This window comes from Platichthys flesus, chromosome 8, assembly GCF_949316205.1.
Source record: "Platichthys flesus chromosome 8, fPlaFle2.1, whole genome shotgun sequence".
NCBI lineage: Eukaryota > Metazoa > Chordata > Actinopteri > Pleuronectiformes > Pleuronectidae > Platichthys > Platichthys flesus.
Window position 1 is genome coordinate 25047033 of NC_084952.1, and position 21836 is coordinate 25068868.

The following is a 21836-nucleotide window of genomic DNA, read 5'->3' on the forward strand; positions in this document are numbered from 1 at the left end:
GATATCCTTTGGTCGCTGGTTCAACTCCGGCTCGAAGGAGGAGTCTTTTACAGGTGGAAATTTACAACAGAGACTTAATGACTGGAATCCGATCATCAGCAGATCAAACATCTACTCAAGAGACCTCAACAACAAAAAAGTAAGCTAGGCAGTCAATGTCCTAAATGCTTGGCATACTGCTGATAAGAAAGCTCAACAATTTCTGAACTGGATATGGACATTTTCCAGATGAATGCTACACTTTTATACATGTAGGTTACTGTAGGTTACATATGTTGATATCCTTTGGTCGCTGGTTCAACTCCGGCTAGCGGGAGGAGTCTTTTACAGGTGGAAGCTCCAACCGATCATCAACAGTTCACACCTCTTGTCAGGAGACCTCAACAGGTCTCCTGACAACAGAAAGCAAGAGGGATTTTGAAGAAAGCTTAAAATTTTCTGAACAGGATATGGACATTTTCCCTAAAAATTCTACACTGTTAAACATGATCGTACCTTTCGATAGCTCAGTTGGTAGAACGGAGGACTGTAGGTTAGATATTTTGATATCCTTTGGTCGCTGGTTCAACTCCGGCTCGAAGGAGGAGTCTTTTACAGGTGGAAATTTACAACAGAGACTTAATGACTGGAATCCGATCATCAGCAGATCAAACCTCTAGTCAGGAGACCTCAACAACAAAAAAGTAGGCGGGCAGTCAATGTCCTGCATTTTTGGCATAGGGACTCTGAAGAAAGCTCAACATTTTCTAACCAGGATATGGACATTTTCCAGATGAACGCTACACTTTTAAACACGGAGGTTACTGTAGGTAACATATGTTGCTATCCTTAGGTCGCTGGTTCAACTCCGGCTCGAAGGAGTAGTCTTTTACTGCTGGAAATCTGCAACCGATCATCAACAGTTCACACCTCTTGTCAGGAGACCTCAAAGACAAAAAAGTAGGCGGGGCAGTCAATGTCTTAAATGTTTGGCATACTGCTGACAAGAAAGCTCAACAATTTCTGAACAGGATATGGACATTTTCCATAAAAATTCTACACTGTTAAACATGATTGGACCCTTCGATAGCTTAGTTGGTAGAGGGGAGGACTGTAGGTTAGATAAGTCGATATCCTTAGGTCGCTGGTTCAACTCCGGCTCGAAGGAGGTGTCTTTTACAGGTGGAAATTTACAACAGAGACTTAATGACTGGAATCCGATCATCAGCAGATCAAACATCTACTCAAGAGACCTCAACAACAAAAAAGTAAGCTAGGCAGTCAATGTCCTAAATGCTTGGCATTCTGCTGATAAGAAAGCTCAACATTTTCTGAACTGGATATGGACATTTTCCAGATGAATGCTACACTTTTATACATGTAGGTTACTGTAGGTTACATATGTTGATATCCTTTGGTCGCTGGTTCAACTCCGGCTCGAAGGAGGAGTCTTTTACAGGTGGAAATTTACAACAGAGACTTAATGACTGGAATCCGATCATCAGCAGATCAAACCTCTAGTCAGGAGACCTCAACAACAAAAAAGTAGGCGGGCAGTCAATGTCCTGCATTTTTGGCATAGGGACTCTGAAGAAAGCTCAACATTTTCTAACCAGGATATGGACATTTTCCAGATGAATGCTACACTTTTAAACATGTAGGTTACTGTAGGTTACATATGTTGATATCCTTAGGTCGCTGGTTCAACTCTAGCTTGAAGGAGTAGTCTTTTACTGCTGGAAATCTGCAACCGATCATCAACAGTTCACACCTCTTGTCAGGAGACCTCAAAGACAAAAAAGTAGGCGGGGCAGTCAATGTCTTAAATGTTTGGCATACTGCTGACAAGAAAGCTCAACAATTTCTGAACAGGATATGGACATTTTCCATAAAAGTTCTTCACTGTTAAACATATTCGGACCCTTCGATAGCTCAGTTGGTAGAGCGGAGGACTGTAGGTTAGATATGTTGATATCCTTAGGGCGCTGTTTCAACTCCGGCTCGAAGGAGGAGTCTTTTACAGGTGGAAATTTACAACAGAGACTTAATGACTGGAATCCGATCATCAGCAGATCAACCCTCTAGTCAGGAGACCTCAACAACAAAAAAGTAGGCGGGGCAGTCAATGTCCTGCATTTTTGGCATAGGGACTCTGAAGAAAGCTCAACATTTTCTAACCAGGATATGGACATTTTCCAGATGAATGCTACACTTTTAAACATGTAGGTTACTGTAAGTTACATATGTTGATATCATTAGGTCGCTGGTTCAACTCCGGCTCGAAGGAGGAGTCTTTTACAGGTGGAAATTTACAACAGAGACTTAATGAATGGAATCCGATCATCAGCAGATCAAACCTCTAGTCAGGAGACCTCAACAACAAAAAAGTAGGCGGGGCAGTCAATGTCCTGCATTTTTGGCATAGGGACTCTGAAGAAAGCTCAACATTTTCTAACCAGGATATGGACATTTTCCAGATGAATGCTACACTTTTAAACATGTAGGTTACTGTAAGTTACATATGTTGATATCATTAGGTCGCTGGTTCAACTCCAGCTTGAAGGAGTAGTCTTTTACTGCTGGAAATCTGCAACCGATCATCAACAGTTCACACCTCTTGTCAGGAGACCTCAACGCAAAAAAGTAGGCGGGGCAGTCAACGTCCTGAATGTTTGGCATAGGGATTTTGAAGAAAGCTTAAAATTTTCTGAACAGGATATGGACATTTTCCATAAAAATTCTACACTGTTAAACATGATTGGACCCTTCGATAGCTTAGTTGGTAGAGGGGAGGGCTGTAGGTTAGATATGTCGATATCCTTAGGTCGCTGGTTCAACTCTGGCTCGAAGGAGGTGTCTTTTACAGGTGGAAATTTACGACAGAGACTTAATGACTGGAATCCGATCATCAGCAGATCAAACATCTACTCAAGAGACCTCAACAACAAAAAAGTAAGCTAGGCAGTCAATGTCCTAAATGCTTGGCATTCTGCTGATAAGAAAGCTCAACATTTTCTGAACTGGATATGGACATTTTCCAGATGAATGCTACACTTTTATACATGTAGGTTACTGTAGGTTACATATGTTGATATCCTTTGGTCGCTGGTTCAACTCCGGCTCGAAGGAGGAGTCTTTTACAGGTGGAAATTTACAACAGAGACTTAATGACTGGAATCCGATCATCAGCAGATCAAACCTCTAGTCAGGAGACCTCAACAACAAAAAAGTAGGCGGGGCAGTCAATGTCCTGCATTTTTGGCATAGGGACTCTGAAGAAAGCTCAACATTTTCTAACCAGGATATGGACATTTTCCAGATGAATGCTACACTTTTAAACATGTAGGTTACTGTAGGTTACATATGTTGATATCCTTAGGTCGCTGGTTCAACTCCGGCTCGAAGGAGGAGTCTTTTACAGGTGGAAATTTACAACAGAGACTTAATGAATGGAATCCGATCATCAGCAGATCAAACCTCTAGTCAGGAGACCTCAACAACAAAAAAGTAGGCGGGGCAGTCAATGTCCTGCATTTTTGGCATAGGGACTCTGAAGAAAGCTCAACATTTTCTAACCAGGATATGGACATTTTCCAGATGAATGCTACACTTTTATACATGTAGGTTACTGTAGGTTACATATGTTGATATCCTTTGGTCGCTGGTTCAACTCCGGCTAGCGGGAGGAGTCTTTTACAGGTGGAAGCTCCAACCGATCATCAACAGTTCACACCTCTTGTCAGGAGACCTCAACAGGTCTCATGACAACAGAAAGCAAGAGGGATTTTGAAGAAAGCTTACAATTTTCTGAACAGGATATGGACATTTTCCATAAAAATTCTACACTGTTAAACATGATCGTACCTTTCGATAGCTCAGTTGGTAGAACGGAGGACTGTAGGTTACATATTTTGATATCCTCTGGTCGCTGGTTCAACTCCGGCTCGAAGGAGGAGTCTTTTACAGGTGGAAATTTACAACAGAGACTTAATGACTGGAATTCGATCATCAGCAGATCAAACCTCTAGTCAGGAGACCTCAACAACAAAAAAGTAGGCGGGCAGTCTATGTCCTGAATTTTTGGCATAGGGACTCTGAAGAAAGCTCAACATTTTCTAACCAGGATATGGACATTTTCCAGATGAATGCTACACTTTTAAACATGTAGGTTACTGTAGGTTACATATGTTGATATCCTTTGGTTGCTGGTTCAACTCCGGCTCGAAAGAGGAGTCTTTTCAGCTTGAAGGAGTAGTCGTTTACTGATGGAAATCTGCAAACGATCATCAACAGTTCACACCTCTTGTCAGGAGACCTCAAAGACAAAAAAAAAATAGTCGGGGCAGTCAATGTCCTAAATGTTTGGCATACTGCTGACAAGAAAGCTCAACAATTTCTGAACAGGATATGGACATTTTCCATAAAAGTTCTTCACTGTTAAACATGATTGGACCCTTCGATAGCGGTGCCGGGAGAGTGGAGGACTGTCTACTCGCGTCCAATCACGTCTCCGGATCTCCTGCTTCTAACGGTCAATCAGTAAATGCTATCTCTACAAATCGTCGCGCCGTCGAATCACTTCGCTCAGTCTCCGCGATTCGACAGCAATTCAGTGGGTCCGTTCTCCCAGTTTTATCTGACGTCGCCCCAAAAGAGACGCGTTCAGTTCAGCCAATGACAATCGGCGCATCCACCGGTGCCCTCCCCCCACCTTCCGCCGCTTTACTTTTTATTTGACACCTTCTGTTCTCCGACACTGTGAGGATTTACACTCGAAAGGTAAGATGTCGCCAATTCCATTTCACTTAGTCAAACTGCTTGTAAGCTTATTTATTACACCGAGAAACGGCTATTACATCGTGTATAACACGCCTCTCATTCATTCATTCATTCGCTGTTGATATCGCTATAGTCATTTCACTAAGTCAGACTGCTAACTTGTTAGCTTATTTACACGACAAAGGGCTATGATGTTGGGTTAAACAATCGCGCTTGTAAAAGCACCGTTCACACTTGCCGCTTTTCATACCCCACTGTAAGCTATTATATCTGTATGAGCGGCACATTTGGCGCTTTTCGTACCGCTGTACATTATTATAATCCTTATGAGAGTAGTGTATAACATCCTTATAATGTAACACAAGGTTACACTTTGCATGTCGATCAAGTAATAATAACGTTGTATAAACATGTAAGTATCCACACTGTTATACAAGCAGTAATGGAATACTACTAAAATATACAATGAGCTGAAATGTGTTACAATTTGCTGTTAAGTGATTCTTTAGTTTTTCTCTCACATGTATATAGGGGAGAGCGGGGTAATGTGAGACATTTTTTAAATTTGCTCCCCTCTAGGCGAGCTAGAATGATATATCAGTAAAATTTACACATTTCCCATTAATTAAGGATGTTTCCTAGCAATGGACATGATCAGAATGTCTTCAGGACAAAGGGCAGTGAAAATATGATTGCTTTTTAATAAGTGGTCTTGTGTCTGATGTTACCCCAGCTTAGGGGTAAAGTGATCCACTTACTTTTTCCACTTTAAAACTACCATAACAACACATGTTGTAATAGTTAAAATCCTGACAGCTAGATTGACAACCACACATTCCAAAACTTATATCAGACTAGTAACAGAATCATGGGGATTGCCCAATTAAGCACATTTATGATTATGATGTGATCTCTTGCACACCCTAGCTTTCCTGCACATTGTTGCTCTGGACAGTTTTCTCTGCGTATTCAAATGCCAGTTCACGGCACTTAACTGGAGCAAGGCTGGTAATGTGAGACATTACCCGATGTCTCACATTACCCAGCTCTCCCCTACTTGTATCAACTGAATGTGTCTATTCTTGTCGAATGGCTTCCAAAGACAAAAAGCACAGAGCTATGGGTGATGAGGAGTGGATGTCCTGACTGCGAAGGTTTGCTGCTGTCGGGGTCCGGCCTGCTGATGCAGGAAACACGCCAGAAAAAGTGGCATGATCTGTTTCTGAAGGTAAACTTGGAGGAAGTGATATGTATACAATCATTGCATCTAAAGCAAAGTAATAATAATACAATTCAATATCATTATTACAGATTGAGAAATGCCCAATGCAGCTCAGGGGTCAAAGGTCGCTGTTTGTAGGGACACAGACATGTAACTGTGGTTTCCATATAAAGAAGGTATCAGAGGTCCTACATAATATTACGCTTTCTTGGTGTTGTATTACATATTATTGTATTTCATTTTCATTTCCTGGAACCTGTAGCCATCAGTCTCTGTGTCCTCTTCGGTGACACCACAACCAGGACCCTCGTCTGGATCCCCCTCCATCACACCTGGGCAACCACCACGCAAGCCCACTTTGACTTTGGCCTCAGTATGTATTGAGGGTGTATTTAAATTTTGCATATGTTTATATTTTAAACGGCTACACATAAGGTTACTTTTTCTTCTCGTCAGTTCACAAAACCACGGTTCGGTGGATCGCATGGTGCCCATGCAAAGCCAAACTTGGCTTCAGCTGGGCAGCGTGGAATCAAGGTAATATAAGGATCTTAGTAAACATAGTATCCTTTTATTTTGTTACAGATATGAAGAAATGGTCTGGTCTTCTAATATCCGTGTTGTTAAAACTAATTATGACACAATACTTTATTTCTTTTTGTATAAACTGTCCTCTTCCTCAATTAGACGACAACTGGCACCCCGTCACCTGGCCACAGTCCCAGGCACTATATTCAGACGTTCTCTCCTCTGTCTCTTCCACCCTCTACCGTGTCTACAACCACCTCAACTTCCTGTGTCACATCGGCTGCTACTGGAGCTGTGAGAAAAACTCCTCATTTAAGGGTCCTGCATGTAGCAAACAACTCATAGGCTATGGAGCCCACAAGAGAGCCCGCAAGGTTCTGGATGTGGACAATTTCTACCTGATGATTACTGAGACCCTGTGGTGCAGTGCATGCAAGATCGCCTACATTTCCAGCAGCAAAACAATATTGGACCAGCTGGATATGCCGACCAGGATGTAGTTCACACCGACCCTGACTCAAAGGTTATTATACTGAAGTTACTTTGCTTATGCAACGTCTTTGTTTGTCATTGAATCACAATTCAAAGTTGCTGCTTTTATTTTTGTCTCCCTTTTCCCTTGTTTTCTTTATAGATACGCTTGTGACATAAGGGTCATTGTCTCTCTGAGGGATAGGACCCAGGGTAACAGCCCCTCCCGATTGGTCAGGCAGCTGAGGGAGAACCACAGTCGGGAGTGGATTCGATATCTCATCCGGTACTGTTCTAAATGCATACACTTTGCAAACCGGCAATCCCTGCTCCCTGTCATGTTCCAGGAGGTGCCAGAGCCATCAGTTATCCCCTCTCACAGGTGGATGCTAACTGTGTATGGCAGAGACATTTTGAACAGGCTGGACAACATCAAAGCTAGCATTACATGCACTTTTGGAAGTGTCCAAAAAATAGACTCCTCCAAAAAGGTAAATATTTTGGACTGTAAACAATGTAATATTCTACATTATAACCTCACTTTGTCGAAATTATAACATTAGTAGTAAAGACGTGAAATATAACTATGCTTTGTTCAATAAAAGAAACCTAATTAAATTATAATAGTGAGTAACAAAATATCTTGTATATGTGTGATGCTGTCTTTTATTTGCATCACAGATCACCAAGAAGCTGTCAGGCTTTGCTAAGGGGACTGCCTTGTGGCTAACATCTGTTAGCAATGAGGTGGGCCAAATCCTCATCAGTGTCATGACTGCTCAGGAGGGTCCAGCTCTGGACAACATGGCAGCTGGTCTCATCCAGAGATACAGCACTGCTGGTGTGGCCCCTCCAAAGCTACTGTACGTTGACACTGAATGTTGTCGGGAGGGTACAGACCAAATTAAAACAGCGATTTGGAGGGTGGCCAGACCTCATTGTGAGGCTGGACATTTACCACTTTATGAGGCGGCTGGCATCTGGTTGTACGAAGGATGCTCATCCCCTCACGCGAGCCAAGCGTGCCGAGCTGGTACAGGAAGGTGTACCGGGCATTACCGACCGAATGGTAGACCTCCACATCACCAAGGCCGAACTGTCCAAGCACTGCAGAAGGCATACAAGGGGAGAGCAGACAACAATCACCTTGCTTGAAAGCCTGCTCGATGAGCTGATGGGGGGGGGGGGGGGGGCCGCGACAATCTTGGTGTCCCTCTGCTGGACAGGAGAGGATGAAGCACATCTGGCGTGTCCAGAGGAAGCATGTAAAGTGCATTCAGGATGTACCGGATGTGCTTCTCTATACCCAGACGGGCACCACCACCAAAGAGGGCATTGTTCTGCCTAACTACAGTAGTGCTCAAGGGTCCACATCCCTTGAGTCCTTCCACTTACACATGAACAGGTTCATTCCAGGTCTGTATGAGTCCCTATACATTGATGAGATTAAATATATAGGGTTCAACGTTTTATTATTATTATTATTATTATTATTATTATTATTATTATTATTATTATTATTAATACTGCTAACCTGTTCAGTATTAACACTGACAAAACTCTACTTTACATTATTTGTCACATTGTCTCTCTCTTAAGGGACGAGTGCAAACAGACTTAACTTCAAGCTGTACCTCTTGGAAGGGCTTAATCGATGGAACCAGAACCGTCAAACTGCATCCCTGGCAGGCAATCCTTCCAGCCTGCTCAGTTACTCAGGGGACCTTGTTCACTGTGCCAACACCATGTGTCTCAAGGTGCTTGGAAGGAAAGCTGTGCCCTCTTTTCAGCCCCCTGCTGTTTACACTGGTGAGTTTAACCTTTCCACAAGGATGAGGTGATATTTCATATCCATGAAATATGGCGAAGCCTGCGAGCTAGTTCTGGCAGGCAACTCGAGCTGCGCTGCGCCAATCACGTGACATACATCAGGTGACATACATCAGGTGACATACATCACGTGACATACCTCAATCTCCACAACCATCTATAATGCACACCCACCTTATCAGGTGGTCTATTTAACCATAGAGACATTTCCCATCAACCCCTCTTGCTCGCACTGCTGCTGCAGTATTGCTACCTGTTGCTTCAGCGTCTCAGCCGTTGACCAAGTGACCGTTGTTCCTCCGTGGGTCGTTGTCTCTCTCAATCCGAGTGATTCCTCCTCCGAAAAAGTTCGCTTTATTTCCGAAATTTCGGCTCGGTCCTTCAAGATTCACTACGTGTGAATCAGACGTCAAGCGTCTGCGCCACGACTCCCGCGGGCCTCTCAGCACGCACCACATCCTGGAGGAGCTGCGCACCCGAAGCGTTTAATTCATCCGGTCTGAGCCACGAGTTAGTTTCAACTACTTCTTGACTGAAGGCGGCTCCGCGAGGCCGAACAAACGCTGGTGGCAGCGTCACTGACGGCAGCTTCGCTGACGGATTCTTCCCGGGACATCTCTGCTCTACCAACTTCTCCCTCACATCCCTCAGGGATGTTGTCCCTCGGAGGCAGAGGAAGTGCGCCTGGATCCGCTGGGGCTTTCATCCTGTCTCCTCTGCGGAATGAAGTCTGCACTGAACGTTATGAATGAAACAATTCAGTCTCGAATCACACGCAATCTTCCCTGCACGTGATGTAAACAAAACTACATCCCGCTCATGCTATAGTACTTCCTGGTACGTTACTCCAGCAGGATTATGGGAGTTGTAGTCCAATCTCCAGCCATGGGTGTGAAGCTCCCGTCTCCTCACAACAGTATCTTTCCCAATGAAATCAAATGCTAGCAGGTAATATGTTTTGTTATTCTGGAAACATTCAATTATATAATATAATATATATGTGGGTAGAGTGGTCTTCCTCCAAAGGTTGGGGTTCAATCTTGTGCAAGATACTGAACCCTCAAATGGGCCCTCATAGATGTTGAATGCAATAATTGTAAATAACTTGTATATATGACTTTCTTATGACTTCTGGCATGACATGGACGGAGATTCAGGGAGGTAATGTTAGCTTTGGCCTTGATGCACTTGTTGTACTATGGTTTGTGTTTTTTTTTTTTCAGGTGGTTAAACAAGGTAGTTGTATTGCTATGCGGCGCAAACACAACTCTAAACGCACTCTGGCATGATTTGTTCTTGGTTATCATCACTTGCGCTAAATTCCAAAACTACCAAACAATGGATGATGATCCTTTTCGAAGGACTAGCTCCTCGCCTTCTGCTCCTGATAATTGATTTACCTTTCACACGCCACCGTGACTGGCTACTCTCTGTCTCTACTCTTCTAAGAAATACCGGAACTGGCTGCAGACAAAACGTTTGTTCTGGCTACCGCTGCAGGGTGCGTGCACGACAACTCCCATCTTGTTTTCCCTCTGGTGTTTAGCGAATGTTAGTCGAAAAAGCGCTTGATTGGATATGTAGCAAAGCACGCATTTTAAATGTCAATATCACTGACGATCATGCAATTCGATTAATTGTGCAGCCCTAGTTGTTGTGGCTCCCATTTTCACTCTGAGGTCTGTAGAAGTTGAAGCAGAGGGAAAAAATAAATTGTTGCATTTCAGGTGGTTTGCTGGACTTAGAGTGTTAAATTATGGGGTATAGGTTGCCATGTGCCAAGTTCACAATATATTCTCCTACAGCCAGGGCAGTTGGGGGGAACCTCACCAGGCAGTATATAGTCTCCCGCGACAATGTGCCTACAGCGAATGACCACACCACGGGGGTGCATGGTGCGCATCACAGTTTCACAGGTAGCATATTCTCCTGCAGGCATGCGCCTATGTAGAATAGCCACACCGCAGTGGCGTGGAACACATAACAGGCTCACTAGGTAGCATATTCTCCAGCAGGCATGCGCCTATGGAGAATAGCCACACCGGAGTGGCGTGGAACACATAACAGGCTCACTAGGTAGCATATTCTCCAGCAGGCATGCGCCTATGGAGAATAGCCACACCGCAGTGGCGTGGAACACATAACAGGCTCACTAGGTAGCATATTCTTCTGCAGGCATGCGCCTATGTAGAATAGCCACACCGCAGTGGCGTGGAACACATAACAGGCTCACTAGGTAGCATATTCTCCAGCAGGCATGCGCCTATGGAGAATAGCCACACCGCAGTGGCGTGGAACACATAACAGGCTCACTAGGTAGAATATTCTCCAGCAGGCATGCGCCTATGGAGAATAGCCACACCGCAGTGGCGTGGAACACATAACAGGCTCACTAGGTAGCATATTCTCCAGCAGGCATGCGCCTATGGAGAATAGCCACACCGCAGTGGCGTGGAACACATAACAGGCTCACTAGGTAGCATATTCTCCAGCAGGCATGCGCCTATGGAGAATAGCCACACAGCAGTGGCGTGGAACACATAACAGGCTCACTGGGTAGCATATTTACCAGCAGGCATGCGCCTATGGAGAATGGCCACACCGCGGCGTTGAATGGCGCACACATAACAGATACCGATTCATCCGTCAGGCTCCAAATCTGTGCAGTGTTGGGGGGGTTACAGTATTAGCTCATCATTCCTGTGTTGGAATATGGGGAGTGATTAAGTTGGAGCCTAGACGCCAAACACAAACCTGTTCTACTGGGAATAATAAATATCATAATAAATAAGATAAATAATCAAACGTGAGTTGTCTGACTGAAATGGAGCGAAGCCAACGAGCTAGTTCTGGCAGGCAACTCGAGCTGCGCTGCTTCAGTCATGTGCCATACATCAGGTGACATAAATCATGTGACATATATCAGGTGACATAGGTCACTTGCCACAATCAGCCACAGCACTCATCCACCGCATTAGACGGTCTATTTAAGCAGAGGGAAATCCCATCTGTCCAACCATACCCATATCATCCAATTCCTACAGAGCAGTGAATAGATCAAGAACCAATAACCTTATCATGTGTCAATGCTGCTACAATAGAAAAGCTATGAATCCTCAATGATGACAGTCTTACCTAACATTTACCTTGGCTTTATATTTCCTTATTACTGAATTGTTGTCAAGGTGAGTCAGAGTATACGATAACGGAAGCAGTCTAATAGGAAATCTGACAAGGATGATTATTTAATCCTCTACATGACCTTATCCTCTCTAGTCTTAGAAGAACACATGTTCACAACAAGTCTGATAGATCTTGTCGAGCCTTCTGAATTATCATTGCTAAGAATAATACTGCTTTCTGTTCTTTCTCCTCTATGATCAAACGCTTGCATCCCTCTTCAACCCATCTGACGACACCCTTGCCTACCAACAATGGTCGAAAATGCATGACGAGATCTCCTCAAAGCTTCGCCATCCCTGCCAGAGCTGAGGCCTAACACCTGGATGCTGTCCCCGCACTCACTAAGATGTTGCACCGCTATGACTGCAACACTCCATCATCAATGCTACTCATGCTATGTTGGACACCACAAGAAGGAATATTGACTCTCAAACGTCATCTGCAGCCTTGATGTTTTAATATGTAATCTCCGCTGCATAAATCCTTTGTTGCATGTCAGATCTCGGGATCCGTCACGTCTCCGCGTCCGGGGTAGTCACAGGCATGTTTCGGCGCCTTCATCCCCTCAAATGGTGACGATACAATGCGAACGATGCCAAGGGATTCATTGCACCCTTGCCGTGGCATACATCTGTTCCTGTCCATCCTGGGAGAGGGATCCCTCACATGTGGCTCTCTCTGAGTTTTCTACATTTTCCCCTGTTTATGGGGGTTTTTTGGTAGTTTTTCCTTACTCTTGTCAAGGGGTAAGGACAGGATGTTGCATTTGTTAAGCCCGATGAAACGAATCATGTTTTGAATATTGGCGATACATACAATACATGTGTGTGAATAATTTGTATGTGCTTTGCAGACTGATTATTTTATTGCATTTCAGGTGGTTTGCTGGGCCTAAAGGTGAAATTCCGGTGCATATGTTGCCATGTGCCAAGTTCACTATATTCCCGTATAGGGAACCTCACCAGGTAGTATATTCCCCCGCAGACAATTTGGCTACAGCGAATGACCACACCACGGCAGTGAATGGCACACATAACAGTTCACTAGGTAGCATATTCTCCTGCAGGCAATGCGCCTAGGGAGAATGGTCACACCGCGGCGGTGAATGGCTCACATAACAGGTTCACTAGTTAGCATATTCTCCTGCAGGCTAATGCCCCTACGGAGAATGGCCACACCGCGGCGGTGAATGGCGCACACATAGCAGATACCGATCCGTACGTCAGGCTCCGACTATGTGCAGTTTTGGGGGGTTACAAGTATTTGCTCATCACTCCCATCATTCCTGTGTAATCATATGGGGGAGTGATTAAGTTGGAGCCTAGACGCCAAACACTAAATCTGTTGTAATAAATATATTACATGATCAAACGTGAGTTGTCTGACAGAAATATGGCGAAGCCTGCGAGCTAGTTCTGGCAGGCAACTCGAGCTGCGCTGCGCCAATCACGTGACATACATCACGTGACATACCTCAATCTCCACAACCATCTATAATACACACCCACCTTATCAGGTGGTCTATTTAACCAGAGAGACATTTCCCATCAACCCCTCTTGCTCGCACTGCTTCTGCAGTATTGCTACCTGTTGCTTCAGTCCCTCCACCACCCCAGCATCCACCTGTAGGCCCAGCATCCACCTGTAGGCTCCAACGGGGGGTTACTAGTATTTGCTCATCACTCCCATCATTCCTGTGTAATCATATGGGGGAGTGATTAAGTTGGAGCCTAGACACCAAACACTAAATCTGTTGTAATAAATATATTACATGATCAAACGTGAGTTGTCTGACAGAAATATAATAACCTCTTAAGTTAAATTTCTGAAAGCTAATTTTCCTCTTCCTATTCTTTTTTCTGTCCCAGGGGAGCTAATAGGTATTGATTACCTGTTCCGTCAGACTGGAAGGCCCCTGCAGGATATACAGCCTGACTCAGAGGAGACGCTGCAGATGCTGGAGGATGTCTGCACTGAGGAACAGGGAGATGAGGTTTTTTGATGATGCTGTCTATGACCCAACCGTTGAGCGGCTGGACCTGTCCTCAGATCCGTCACCTACCAGCACTTCAACTCCCTCTTCTCTCCACTCTACTGCTTCTCCTCCTAGGCCTGGATGTAGCTCCACTGCAGCAGCATCTGATCATCATCTGGTAATATTCTCATCACATTTCTTTCACCGCACAATGTCAGTGGATAATTGTGGCTGTGTTGTGATTACACTTACAGTAAAATATGTAGCAGTGCTATCAATAAACCAACAAAAATAACATGCAATAAATACAAATCTGGAGAATGAACAAATTTATAAAAGCATAACACACTCTACTTAAATTACATTTTATTTCTTATTTCCACCAGCCTTTCTGCGACTACTTCTCCTGCTGCAAGAACTACTGCTGTAGCGCGACGGGTGAGTGTTTCTTTGGTACGATTAACCACAGAACCATTTATACTTGTGGTATGCTATGGATTTGTATTTCTATTCAATTTCTCTTTTTTTCCAAGGCTTTGGATTTTCTGTCCAGGAAGTTGCCTGGCCCATCAGCCGTCACCACCAGCTCAGCCTCCATGCTTCCTCTTCCCACCACCCTCTCGACCACTGTCCCTACAGCCACAGTCTCCTCTGCATCACAGAACACCACCCTAAGAATTGAAACTGGCCTAACCCTCACCAACTTGCAGGCCAGTACAATGATAGCCCTGTGGCAGAACCTCCTTCCATATGATCACCAGCGGGTGGAGTATGCTGCACGGCACAAGAGTCGCCTGATAACAGGACGCTTCAGGTGCTCCAAACAGAGAGCTGAATTCACACCAGGTGTGGAGAGCACGACACACTGTGTCTTAGGGTCAACAGGATCCCCTGCACAGTGGCCAGACTGTTGTCGCCTGTTAGAGTCCATCTTTATCAAACTGTGCCGCCTCTATAAGAGTCCTAAAAAACAGGGCTCTCAGGTTCTGACAAGATGGACTCTCATCATGAACGATTATATCAAAATCAGGGAGCTGGTCCTGGGTAATGGTGTGGTGATGCAGGATACTACACTACAATTGTTTGAGGTCAATCAAACAACCCTCATCCAGTGGCACAACAAGCGCCTGAAGAGGCATGATTGTAGTATTCTGCTGCAAGGGGTTAATTTGCCTCCCGCTATTCCCATTGCTCCGGTGCCTCTGCCACCTATGCAGTCACGCCCCACTGCTGCACCCCCACATCTTGGCCCCCAACATCAATACCACTTGCCAGAGAGTACAGTAGGAAAGGCAGGCGACAAGAGGAAATCTGTTCGTCCAGCCCCACCAGTCAACTTACCTCCAGCTATTCCTGTTGCTCCTGTGCCTCTCCCACCAGTGCAGTCACGCCCCACTGCTGCACCCCCACAGCTTGGCCCCCAGCATCGATTCCACTTGCCACACACTTCAGCAAGAAAGGCAGCGGACAAGAGAACGTCTGCTCTTCCACCCGAACACCCTCATCCTCCAAAGGCTGTCTGCCCAAGATTGCCTTCTCTGGTCACACAGCAGACACATCCGCATAGCCGTGCCCCTGTGCCCGTTGTACCCCCACCCATCCCACCCTGTGATACATTTGTTTTTTTGCCCCCACAAGTCCCTGCACTGAGGTTGCTTGCTCCCGCTGGCCCCCTCCCGCCCCCATCTCCTGCCCGAAGAAAGTACATTCGGACAACAGACAAAATCAAATGCTGTCAGTTTCATCAGCCCCGGGTTCAGGAAAATGGCCATCGCCAATATTATATTATTATTCCGGGTTCACACCGGACGCTTCAGCGCAGCGCCAAGCATGAAATTACAGCTGGCTCCCATCCACTCCCATGTTAAAACTTTGTGCCGGTCACACCGGAGGCTGAAGCACCGCGAGGCAGCATTGGTGCAGCGCGGTGCTTCAGCCTCCGTAGTGACCGGCACAAAGCAGTGCAGCAATCGTTTCGGCGACGAGTCTATTTTTTGCGCTTGACGCGAGCGTATCGCACCAGGAAACACACTGAAAAACGATTTTAAACTATGTTGATGACATATTTTATATGATATAAATGATCAAATATGCATCCCATACTTTGAAGTCCCCTTCTGTTGTCCTGGAGTTTTGACCAATGACATTATTAAATGTCCCCCTCTGCCCATCCACTACAGCCACACAAGCAGTGATACAGATAAAAAGAGAGAGAGAGGGGGGCTACGTTCTCCACATAGGCTTGAGTGGAGAATACGTAATTTACCCCCGACACCTGACATTTAACGGAGCAAACAGCGGAGTTCTTCAACATGGATGACATTAAATTAATAATTGAAGTGGAGAAGTACAGTGAGTTGTATGATCCTCGGAACATGTTGTATAAAGACTACACCAAGGAGGACACATTTCGGGACGCTGTTGCTTAATGTTGGAGCAACAAGTAAGTATATGCTTTTAATCTACTGGATCAACGGGTGATATTAATAGCGCTGCCCGGCGGTTCAGCGTCGCTTCAGTGTCCGGTGTGAACAGCCAAGTGCAGGCGAGATAGGGATTAGCGCGGTGCTTTGGCGTCGCCTCCACGTTCTCTGTTCCTCTTTCATAATGAATGCGCTGTCGATGTCTTCTAAAACAGACTCAATGGCAGCATCTACACATCTCAGCTCTCCAGCGGAAGGCATGTTTGTTGAAAACGAATTCAACCCAAGGGCACTTTGATGACGTGGTTGATTACGTTACCGTTGATCATCTGTCCATCATCGTATAAAGCCCGCCCTGACAATCTGATTGGCCCGGTCGTGCATAATTTCTTCTCAACGGAGCAACTCCAGACCGAACTTCCCGACCTAAAATGTTGTGGGCGGGGCTAAATTCGTCTGGCATCCAGGCTAAAGATATCCAGTATTTTTTATAATAAATGTATACACTTTTTCTACAACACTATCTTTTTTATTGCAAGCATTACAAATATTACAAGCATTACAAGCAGTACAAACCCACTGTTTAAACATTTGACCAATATAAAGTAACTAAGTAACATTTAAGAGATTCATAACAAAAGGTGACTGTTTGGGTAAATAGACACATGTTGCTGACAGGAATTGAACCAGGTACCCTTGGATCATCAGCTGCTTATGCCATACTCAAGTAAAGTCTCATTTTGGTCATATAACTCTAATTAATACAATAACAAAGGCATACTACAACATATGACAGGTACCAGTTTCAGTTTCAATTCCCTGTTCTTTCCATTTTCTCTCTTTTTCCTCTCTGTTTTCATCCCCTCTTTTTCCCCCCTCTTCCCCTCTTTTTCTTTTATTCCCCCACCAAAACAGACTATTGTTCCCCAGCTTCAGTTTAGTTGGTAGAGCAGAGGACTGTAGATTACATATGATGATATCCTTAGGTCGCTGCCTCAAAGGAGATGTTTTTTACAATATCGTTATGAATAGTTATAGTTATATATAAAGTGATATAGATTATTACTATATGTAAATAATTAATATTATTAATATTCGATTCAATAAGAAAAGACCATTCTAGTCAAAATAAACATAAAATAAGTGTTTGTGCATTACAGATTGATCAAAATATGAATTACATTGCTATAAAAACAAGATGTATTCATATTATTTCATTAACAAGAATCGCATGTCTATGTTAGCATTACAAACAGAATGTTTGACCTGTTGGGTCTGTGGTATTCTCAATGATTCACTGTCCAGGTTGACGTCTAGGTGGGACAATTGTGTTTTCGTTATTATAAATATTTTCTTCTTATTTAAGTGGGACAAATAATAAGGATTCAGATCTTATGTACAATTAATATGTTGTAGGAGGGTCAGCGGGAATATTGCACGATACAGTATTACAGAGACATTCATAAGCAATAATGGAAGTTTTACGGACACAAACTGAGGGAGTTTTCAAAAGACTATGGTTTCAAACATGGAACCAGGTGCTCTAAATACCCACTGAACAATGGTGAGGCAGGGTGCGATGTTCAGACGGTTGTAAACCTGCTTGAAAGAGTTAAAGACCCCTGTTATACCTTACTGACCTTCAGAAACCCCCCTCTGAGCAATGGTTACAGGCCTGCCAAGCTGCTCATGGGACATTGCCTTTGCACCAAACTGCCTACCTTTCGTGAGAGGTTGCACCAAGCTCTCCCAGACCTTCTACAGCTTCAGCTCAAGGAGGGAAAGAAAATATGGATGGAGGCAAAATGTTTCAAAAGGTGGCACAGAACAAGGAACCTTGTAAAACTTTTACCTGAAGACCATCTTTGGATCTCGGATGCAAAAGCACCAGGCACAGTGACATCTAAACACCATAGACCAAGGACTTGCCTGGTCAAAGGAGAACCAACATGAGCGCCCACCAGAATTGGACACTCCTGTTGAAGTGAGTTCAGGGACATTGTTGCTGGTGTAAAAGCTGCAGAGTATGCCTAGCGTTGTGAGAACAAGGTCTGGCAGAGAAGTTGTACAACAGCAGATACTTGACTTGTGAGACAAGGGAAATAAAGTTGAATTTCTTGAAACAACTGATGACATATATTCTTCGAAGACCATCCTACTGTTCAAATGCCAATGGATTGAAATAAACAGGATATGTCTATTTGCTGCCAGGTTGATTGCATATATTCAGCTTATTACAAATAGAGCTAGGTGGATCATTATGTCCAGTGTTGAGATAGGGGACTATACTATGCAACACACAGCACACATAATTTATCACTCAATGAACTGAGAATAGTTTAACACCAGGCACTTAATTTAATAATGAAAATTCTTTCAGCTTTAAATTAAACAGTACACCGTCTTTGAAATGCATTTTGTTAGCTTGATTCATTTATTAAGCAAGAGTTGACTCAGACTCTCAGGTTATCAGTGTTAGCACTCACTCAGGCAAATATTGACAATCTGAAGGTGGCTCAATCCGAGGGACCAGCTCCGGCTCAATGTCCCACTTCTTCCCAAACAAAACCTCTTCAGTGGCTTCACGCATTCGCCTCACTTGGTGTCAGGTAACACATACCAAACCACAATAACCTATTTCACTTCACACTATTCTCTCCATTAACCTTCTTCTAACCACTAATCATCACTTCCAGTCATTAAAACTGTATTACCTTGGAAGAACATGAGTCTTTCTCATCATCATCAACCAGCTCTCTCATGTTGCAGTCTTGGAGCCATTAAAACGAAGGGGCAAAGTGCAGAGAAATGGTACACGTCTTTTTTCATGTCATTTGTCTTAAACTCATTAACTCTAACTAGTCTCAGATCTGCTTCCCCCTCCTCCCCCACAAATCTTAATTTCATAAAGTCCTAATTAATATTGCTGCTTAATTAAACACTCATATTTAAGGAATGTAGCAGGAGGTGGAGGAGGAGGATGGAAGCTCTCATCCGTGCTATTAATTGGCTTGGTCATTAGCTCGTTTCTATCCGTCACTGCATCTGGCTGTGATGAACTTCCATTACAGTAAACGTGCTGCATCGTTTCCTGTTTTCTTGCCACTGCTGGTGGTCGCTCTCTGAACTAGCTCCTCTGCTAAACACAACTGTTTCTCTGTAGCACTACGGCTAAAATCACCGGTTTTGTAGTTAAACACCCACACATACCAACCCCTACTCTCTGGTGCTTAGTGATTCTGTGTTCTGTTTGAGCTCATCCTCGTAGCTATATACAGCAGCGATGTCTTCTCTCTCTCCCTGTTGCTCCACTGGTCTCTCTTGCTCCGAGTGTCTGATGTTAACTTACTCCTCTGCCTCCCTTAACAGTAGTGTTACTTGTAATAAATGTTGTGTGTTGGTAGAGATGGAGGCGTGGCTTAACGATTTAGAAGCTTGTCTCCGCAGCTTAGAACCTCCGTTAGCTGTAGTCAGCCAGCCCCCTCCAGCCGCACCGGAGCCACCTAGCTTAGCACGTATCTTAGCCACAACTAGCAGATCCTCGACTTGTCCCGTGCAGCCAGGAGCCCAGGGTGGCTGGGTGACGTTCCGGAGGGGGCATAGTGCTAGTCTTAAAATGCCCACGATTAAAGAGCCACCAGCTCACGTTTCAAATAGAAACGTCAGGTTAGCGACACCAGCGACCATAGTCAACTGTATTCCAGGGGCGAGAGCCAGCGCGACGAATCTAAACTGAAGCTGCTGGCTAAAACTAAACGTAAATACAGTAAAATCATAATTCAGGTCGGCAGCAATGACTCCCGGCTTTGCATGTCGGAGGTCACTAAAGTGAATATTGAGTCGGTGTGTGCTTTCGCAAAAACGATGTCAGACACAGTAGTTTTCTCTGGCCCTATACCTAACACAACAGGTGATGACATGTTTAGCCGCATGTTGTCTTTTAACCGCTGGCTGATGAGGTGTTCTCCTGTAAACTGTGTGGGCTTTGTTGATAATTGGCAAACTTTTTGGAGAAAACCTGGAGGTTCATCCCACTTGGGATGGAGCAGCTCTCTTATCTAGGAATATTACTAAGTCTATTAAATGACAACCCAGAGTTGGGACCAGGAAGCAGAGCTGCAGTGCTAAACACTTCTCTGTGCTCCCTCTGGATCAGTCACACAACCCCATAGAGATTGTGTCTGTCCACTTTCCGATTAAATTATTGAAATTAAACAATAACAGAGCGAGAACTTCACACAAAAATCCGATACGAATTTAAACAACACATGAAACTAAGACTTTTAAATGTGGTCTTTTAAACATTAGATCATTGTAATCAAAGGCTATTTTAGGTAATGAACTAGTCTCAGATTACAACATAGATTTATTGTCCCTCACTGAGACGCGGCTGCATCCTGATGAATATGATGGGCTAAATGAATCTACTCCCCCCAATCATAAATTCACAGGTTCCCAGAGAATTCGGGCGAGGAGGCGGAATTGCTGCCATTTTTAACTCCAGTCTATCAATTAATCCTAAACCTAAACTCAGCTATAACTCATTTGAATGTCTTGTTCTTAGTCTTCCAAGCTGATCCAGGAAACACCGACAGTCAATCATATTTGCTGTAGTTTACCGTGCTCCCGGGGCTTATACCGAATTTTTAACGGAATTCCCTGAGTTTTTATCAAACCTAGTCCTAAAGACCAATACAATTATTAACATAGGTGACTTTAATATTCATGTTGACAATAATAAAGATAGCCTTAGCGTAGAATTTATTTCGATACTAGGCTCAATTGGCCTCAGTCAGTGTGTACACCAACCTACTCATTGTTGTAACCACACACTTGACCTTGCATTATCGTACGGTGTCGGAATTTAACATTTAACAGTACTTTCGCGCAATCAAGTTCTATCAGACCATAATTTAATAACCTTCAAATTTTCAATTACTGAATATATGCCTCTAAGAAAAAACTAATTTTCTAGATGTCTACCTGATAGTGCTGTAACTAAATTTAAGGAAATAATTCCAATTACATTTAAACCTGTATTATCAGTCGATATAAACAACAAATTCTTTAAAAACCTGAGCTCCATTGAGATCGATCATCTCGTCGATAGCTCTGCAGACTCATTACGATTAACATTAGACTCAATAGCGCCTCTAAAAAAGAAAAATGTCAAACACAGTAAATTAGCTCCGTGGTATAATTCCCAGACGAATGAGTTAAAACAATTATCAAGAAAACTAGAAAGGAAGGGGCGATCCAGCAAACGTGTTGAAAATCTCATAAACTGGAAGAATAGTGTTAAAGAATATAAAAAGGCTCTCCACAAAGCAAGAGCTTTGTACTAATACTATTCAAAACTAATAGAAGAAAACAAAAACAACCCCAGGTTTCTCTTCAGCACTGTAGCCAGGCTGACAGAGAGTCACACCTCGATCCCTAAATAGCA

The 21836-nt window shown here is 43.9% G+C and overlaps 4 non-coding genes across 4 annotated transcripts; all 4 read left to right on the forward strand.

The window, feature by feature from the left end:
• Positions 1-495: 495 nt before the first annotated feature.
• trnay-gua (transfer RNA tyrosine (anticodon GUA)) lies at positions 496-583 on the forward strand. The gene is given in 2 exon segments: positions 496-532; positions 548-583. It is a non-coding gene; the product is annotated as a tRNA-Tyr (tRNA).
• Positions 584-1059: 476 nt separating this feature from the next.
• On the forward strand, positions 1060-1147 carry trnay-gua (transfer RNA tyrosine (anticodon GUA)). Its single transcript is given in 2 exon segments — positions 1060-1096; positions 1112-1147. It is a non-coding gene; the product is annotated as a tRNA-Tyr (tRNA).
• A 753-nt stretch (positions 1148-1900) lies between these two features.
• trnay-gua (transfer RNA tyrosine (anticodon GUA)) lies at positions 1901-1988 on the forward strand. Its single transcript is given in 2 exon segments — positions 1901-1937; positions 1953-1988. It is a non-coding gene; the product is annotated as a tRNA-Tyr (tRNA).
• A 1855-nt stretch (positions 1989-3843) lies between these two features.
• Positions 3844-3931, forward strand: trnay-gua (transfer RNA tyrosine (anticodon GUA)). The gene is given in 2 exon segments: positions 3844-3880; positions 3896-3931. It is a non-coding gene; the product is annotated as a tRNA-Tyr (tRNA).
• Positions 3932-21836: the final 17905 nt, after the last annotated feature.